Source organism: Apis dorsata, unplaced genomic scaffold, assembly GCF_000469605.1.
Source record: "Apis dorsata unplaced genomic scaffold, Apis dorsata 1.3 scaffold_188, whole genome shotgun sequence".
Lineage (NCBI taxonomy): Eukaryota > Metazoa > Arthropoda > Insecta > Hymenoptera > Apidae > Apis > Apis dorsata.
In genome coordinates, this window is record NW_006263473.1 from 478,799 (window position 1) to 486,251 (window position 7,453).

The 7,453-nt window shown below is 36.3% G+C and overlaps 1 long non-coding RNA gene across 1 annotated transcript in view; it reads left to right on the forward strand.

Annotated features, from left to right (window-relative positions):
* Positions 1-7,453, forward strand: part of LOC116185458 — a 130,946-nt gene that overhangs the window by 54,358 nt on the left and 69,135 nt on the right. The window lies entirely within an intron of this gene.

A 7,453-nucleotide genomic window follows, 5' to 3' on the forward strand; every position in this document is an offset into this window, starting at 1 on the left:
AATGACTCATGAATACTAGAATGTATAAATACAGTGTAATTCTTGCTGGAAGAATTTCTATTATAATTTTATTTACCTCTATTATTTTATTTCTGTGAATCAAAATAAAATTGAGTAAAATTACAAAATTTGGTTCTTCGAAATTGTCGAAATCAGAAAAGATATTGGAATTCAAGAGATTGATTTCTTACTCTCAATTTGTGTGAGTTTGATCTAAAAATATCTTAAAGATAACCATCAAATTTCAAATACATTCACGATAACTTCTCCTATCTTTCTCTTGATTCGAAAACTTCGCTTCGTAGAATCAAACTGGCAACGAAGCGAAGCGAGCGACAAAGGGTGGGCAAAGGGCGTTGCATCCAGCCAACAATCGCGTTCCCCTCAATCTTCCTGCCTGAACGATCGTCGCTCAAGCGCCGAGCAATCGACAATCGCAGGCTTTGCGACAATTCCCACCTGATGCCGATACATATCCGTTTTTAGTTGGATTATGCTGACCGCGTTACGCCTGTTTGCCCCCGGTAATCCGGCGCGCCCTTCCTCCCCCCTCTCCCCCTCCCCCCGATTGCGAATTTGCCACCGCTTCGAATCGATAATAATTGATTCCGAATTACCAAATCGGGCAAGCGCTTCGAACCGGTGCGTGATTGAGAGGGAGGGAAGGGGGAGAGACAGATGCACGCCACGTTCCATCGATCTTTTTTCTTTTTTTCCAAGGTGATCCAAGGCGATCCCCCCCTCATTCTCTTAGTTTCATTTCTTTCCTCTCTTCGTATTTCTTTCCTTCGTTTCAAATCGAATCGTGAAGTTCGTGAAAATCAACCCTTCTTTTTCGTATCTGAATGTATTTCGATGTGAAATATGTGATGTTATTTGCGTTATACATCGTGACTTCGTTCGTTCGTTTCTTTTGTTTCTTCAAAGGAGATTATTTTTCAAGAAAAAAGTCGAATAATCGAAAAGTCGAAAGAACGATCATCGAAGAATTATTACCTCGATTTATCCATTTATCCATCGTCCCTCTTCGTTCGTTTCACTTAACGACGGCCAATTTTCGCGAGCGCCAAACTCGGGGACGAGTCGGCATTAGGGCGCAATTACGATCGCGCACAGCCGCCGAAATCGGTCACCGCGATAATTCACGGGGCCAAGGCCTCCTCCTCGTCGTATTATCGACAGGGAGAGGCCGCGCGTAGGTGGCGGCCAATCAACAACTTACTTTTTTCCGAAGCGATGGAGGAGAGCGTGGGCCCCCTTAATTGGATGATTGGATGGGCCCGACCACGTGTTATCGTCGATAAATTGGCGTAAACGTGGACGAAAGGAGAAAAGGGGAGGGATTCTTCTCGATCGTGGCTGGTTTTCTGCGTTTCCGCGCAGGGAAGGGAAGGCAGACCGATGAGGATTTATAAACCTTGGAGCGGTCGAAGATTTACGGGGAAGATGACGAGTTTTTTCAACGGTGGTTTAATCGAGGATGCGACGATTCTTGATTCGGCGTGGCGTCGAAAATATAGTACGATCGAAAGGGAGAGAAAGTTTTGTTTTCGTTACGAGAAATTATTTGGATTATTTTTGAACGTGTGCATCGTTTAAAATATTTTTCCTCCCCCGATTATATTTTCTCCCCTGATTTCTTCAATTTTGGATTAAAAAAGAATCTGGATATAGATTTTACACTCGTCGAAAATACGATATGCAAAATATTCCGCGTAACAATTTAACGCTAACAAAATAAATCGTAAAAGTTTGATTGGCGCGAAACCAACATTTCCTTCCTTCTTCGACAAAATTTTTCTCTTTTCGGAAAAAAGAAAAAAACAAAAAACAAAAAAAGGGAAAAACGTACGTGCGAGCGAAATATCGATTGTTTCTAACAATCGGGTTGTATTCGATATTTTATCGAGATTAAAAAAAAAAAAGAAAAAAAGAAAAGGAAATTTATTCGCAAAAACTGGACTAAAAAAATCCGAGGTGCCAAACACGTGGCGTGGTATTAAAAAAAATAAAAAAAAACGAAATTAACGCAATCAACGTTTCATCCGATAATGTCCACCTCGCAATGCTGCGGAGTCGGCCGGCTGTTGAAACAACTCGTTTACATCGCGTTGTTGATTTTGTTTGCGCGCGGCGTGCGTGCGCGGTATTCGCGATCCAAACTCGATCCGGGAAACATCAGAATGCGCATATATTTGACGCCTCCCGAAAAATGATCACGGATCGAAAAAGAGGGGGGCCGAGATACACCCGTAGAATTTCCATTCCTCGAACGATCGAAATTCGCGTTGCGATTTTTTCCTCTATCCTTTCCATAAAATTCATTGACAATCATCGACAGATTTCCATGTATCATAAACTCGAATGATAAACGTACAAATGTTACTTGTTCGAATTTAATTGTAAACTCTCTCCAAAAAAAAAAAAGCATCTAATGGAATTTGGAAATTTGTGAAAGAAGCGATATAATCATCGATTAGTGAGAATACTATTTCTCGATCGAAATTCGCGATTTTTTTCTCCATCTTTTCCTCCTCTCCACAAAATTCATCGACAACCATCGACAGATGTATCATAAACTCGAACGATGAACGTAAAAATGTTACTTGTTTTACGAATTTAATCGTAAACTCTCCAAAAAAAACATCTAATGGAATTTGGAAATTTGTAAAAGAAGCGATATAATTCATCGATTAGCGAGAATACCATTTCTCGATCGAAATTCGCGTTGCGATTTTTTTCTCCACCCTTTCCTCCTCCCCTCTTCCACAAAATTCATCGACAATTATCGACATATTCGCATGCATCATAAACTCGAACGATGAATACAAATACTTGTTCGAATTTAATCGTAAATCCTCTAAAAAAAATCTAATGGAATTTGGAAATTTGTGAACCTCCCCCTTAACCACGTGCAACCATTTCTCGAACGATCAAAATTCACGTTGAGAATTTTTCCTCCACCTTCTCTTACTTCTCCGTTTTCCACAAAATTCATCGACAACCATCGACAGATTTCCATGTATCATAAACTCGAACGATGAACGAATGTTATTTCTTCGAATTTAATCGTAAACCCTCCAAAAAAAATATCTAATGGAGAATTTGGAAATTTGTGAAAGATATAATTCGCATCGATTATCGAGAATACCTCCCCTTAACCACGTGCAACCTTTCGAACACGATCCCAAGAAGAAGGATAGCGGATAGAGTAGCAAGCACCCTCCCTCCCTCTTCCCCCGATTAGCCATTCTCCTCGAATCGATACGTAGCCATTAGCCCGGCCGATAAACGCTCCTTCGAGGACTCGAGCCGGGTCGAGTCGATTCCTGGGCCGCATCGTTGGTCGAAAAATCGCGGGGACGAAGAAAAGAAATTATTCGCTTTCGGCGGAGACGCGCGGCAGAGATGAGCGCAGCGTGAACTGCCGCTTTGAAACGGGGATGAATTGTAATTGGACGGAAATGGAATTCGGATAGCGCGGCCCTAGCCACTGCGACGGAACGAGAGGGTAAGATATATATATATATAGAGCGTAACAGAAGGGAAGGAAACAGAGAAACGAATAGGTAGAGGGTACTAGGCCGAGAAGTGGATAGAGTGGGAAAGAGACGACCGACCGAGTGGGAGAATGACGAAACGAGGGATGGAAAGGGCCGACGCCACTGGCCTGTAACTCTATGCTTCTCTGAGCTCCGATCAATAGACGCGGTACAACATCGAACCGAACGCAGTTGGGTAAAACAGTTCGTACAACTTGCAAGCGGGTTTGATTTGAAAAAAAGAATAAATAAATATGCATATATATGTGTCTATGTGTGTGTATACACGAGATGTTCTGTGGCTACAGGTGGCCATAAATCGAAGGGATGATTTTCTTCGAGGTGAAATAAGAGGAGGATCAAGGATGAAAAATTTGTTTTCTGATTAAATTAATTAAATACGTATAGACAAGATGAATTATGCAAGAGATAAGTAAATTGGCAATTGCGTTAGAAGATATTTTTCAATGAATCTGTATTTTTTAAGTTTACCAGAATTTTCAAAAAAAGAAAAGAATATATTTATTTGTTACGATCAATACCGAATTTTTAATACAAATTATAATTTACAATATATATTTACAACAAATCTATTTCTTCTTTCAAATTCCCTAGAATAGAAAAAAAAATACAGTGCGATATTTCTCATTAAAGATCAATTTTTTCTCTTTTTAATTTCCAATACATCGAACCTTAAATGAGAAAAATATTATCTTGCACCTTTTTAAAATCTTCCTCCTTTATCCGCTCGTATCATCGTCCCGAAACATCCCTGCCGCTATCCGATCGCCCCGCGATTCGATACGATCTCTTTTTCCACGGATGGGCACGCGACGTGAAAACCGATGGGATCAAGTGTTCGAGCGACTGGAATTTTTTGGCAACGATTTTTGACCGTTTGCGTTTAATTGGGCGAGCCCTGCTTCGGGGAAAAAAAGTTCACGAGAATCGAGTATTGGGAAGGGGATGGTTCGAGGTGACTCGCGATTCGAGGGCTCGAATCAGAGAAGGAGATGCGACAAGGAGGAATGGGCAAGGGGGGCATAACGAGGATTTAACTGTTACACAGCTACGAGGAGGGAAGAAATGGTGTTGAGAGTTTGGAAAAATAGAGGGGGATATCTGGGGTTGTTTAAAGGGAACAAGAAAGTTGAAGGAGGATAATTGGGAGGAAAGAAATTGGGCGCTAAGAATTGAAATGTTGGATTTGATTTTTTCGTGGATGAGAAATGTAAGTTTTTTGGGGGAGAGGGGAGGGCGAGAGAAGTTTTAATTGCTATGAAAGGAGAGAGGATGAAGATTCGATCGAAATGATCTTTATCTTAATTTCATGTTTTTTTCTTCTTTTAATTTTTCTTATTTAGGATATTTTTCATTTTTTTTTTTTATCAGAGGATATTAATGTCCAAGTAAATTATGGATTGTAATAAGTATATATTAATATATTTTTACTTATTTAATGAGAAGAAATGTGAAAAAAAAAGTTTCAGCAGAGAAAAAAAATAAATAAATAAATAAATAGAAATTTCAATGGAAGTTGTATTTGTATTCGTTTACAATAAATAACTTGATTAAAAATTAAATGAAATGACTGCGAATGAATTTAAAAGTAAAAAAAAAAATTATTTTTACTTTTCATTCTTGCTGCTATTTATTATATTTCTCGTTATAAAAATATAAATTAGCAAAACGAAAAGATATTTTCGCGGATAAAATTCGAAGAAGGAAGAGAAACGAGAAAGCGAAGACGTTATAAAAGCATTTTGCGCGCTAAGTTTCTCGAAGCTATTTGAGGCGAAATGACGCATAATGGGCGGGTCTTTTTCGAACGAAACGGCTTCGTCACAAATAGCCCTAGGCTGACAAGAATCGATCGGAAAGCAGTTTTAGTAAGTTATCTTCTAATTTCCTGCGCTTCAACTTATCATGTCGTCGATGGTGTTAAGCTAATCGCGTTGATAGCCTGCAGGCAACAAGTACGTCGAACCACTGTTCGGTTAAGAATATTCTTGTATCGTACACCGATTTTCTCGTTTCTCGTGATAAAATATTAGAATAAATGTTTTTTTTTTCTTTCTTTCGTTGAAACGAGCTTGAACGTTGTGTAAAATAAAGTTTTTCTCTTATTTGATATGCAATTTGCATCGATTTTTATAATTTTCACAATTTAAATATCAATGTTTAAAATTCTTTTCTTTTTTTGTTTCTCGTTTCTTAAGAATATTTTATGTGAAAATATATATGACGTATAGAGAAATTGAATTGTTCAGAATTATAAATGAAAGTTCGATATTTTTCGAACAATCTAGTACTAATCTTTTTTATATTAATCGTTTGACGTTCAATCCTACGTATATTTCGAGAATTTTTAAATTTTAATATTCTTCGAAAGTTTTTATTAAAAAAATTTGTTCTATTTTTTTTTTTTTTTTTTTTTTTTTTTTTTTTTTTTTTTTTTTTTTTTACGTAGATGAAATATAACGAGAGGAGAGAAATTTGAAAATAGACGGAAATTTAGAGGGAGAGTATCTGAAAAAAAAAAGAAACTGAAAACTGGAAATGAATGAATACGAAAAGAATAGAAAAAATCTAGAATACGGGGGAGAGGAAAAAAGCAAAATGAAAGTACGATAGATGGTAAAAATACCTAGAAAAATTAATAAAATGGCTAGCTTGAAAAGAAAATGAAAAATGTGATAAACTTTACTTCAATTCGTGATTAAAGGCCGTAAAATTGATAACAAAAGTGGAATGCTCTCATTGTATACATTGTATATAAATGCAGAGAAGAGTAACAAAAAATTTGAAAAATTCTGAAATTGTTTTTGAAATGCTGAAACATTTGGAATATAATAGAAAAAAATTTAATTTTAAACCATGATTGAACAAAATTTAAATTTAAATTAAATATTTTTTTATTAAATAGAAATTTTACCACTATTTTATTTCATAATTTCAATTTCTTTTTATCTTCGATGTTTGATTTCGATGTTTTTTTATTTTTATTTTAATTAACAAAAATTGAAAAGATTAAAAATCAATTTGTTAAAAATAAAGTTTTACTTTTCATTTATTATTTTTACCACTTAGAATCATTTCATAATCTGATGTAAAATTGACAAAAATTTTTAATGAAAGACATAATTTTAAACAATCCTAATTTTAAAAAATCCTATCTTCATCTTATCTATAAATCAAAAATTTAATTCCCATTGGTGCATATCTTTTTTCGAATAAAAAATCCCATCTTTCGATAATCCAATATTCATTTTAATAATATTTTAAGATTTTCTTTTCCCTTTTAATCCTTTAATTACAAAAGAATACCTTTAAAACATTTTTTTTTACTACCTATTCACATTCTTCTTAAAGAAAAGAATAATATCATTAATACATCCATAAATACATACAACGTAATTTATTTAACTCGATTTATTAAAATTAACAATCAATATTATTTTCAACGTGTACATATTATAACAATTTAACTAAAAACATCTGGCATCTCAAAATCTTAACGTACGAAAAGAACAGTGTAACGAAGGAAACTAATTCCTCTGGTGTCCCCTCACCGAAAGTACGATGCCCTCTTTTCCCCAACCGGTCGATCTCGTGGCTAGAATTTGCCTTGACACTTTTCTCCGATAAATAAATGCACGATTGGGAAAAACTACGACCGCGCCGGGACGTAATTCGATTCGAGGCTCGGGCAGAACTCGATTGGCACAAGTCTCTACCACGCGCAAACCCATATGGAATTACTATGGGGGGGAGAAAGGGGGGGACGACAACGAAATTCGAACTGTCCTATCGCTTTGTTCCGTGGACGAAGACGAAGTAGACCAGAAAAATCCTCCAACCTTGTTCGGTCAGCGATTTCTGTCGATTGTTAAAAAAAAAAAAAAAAAAAA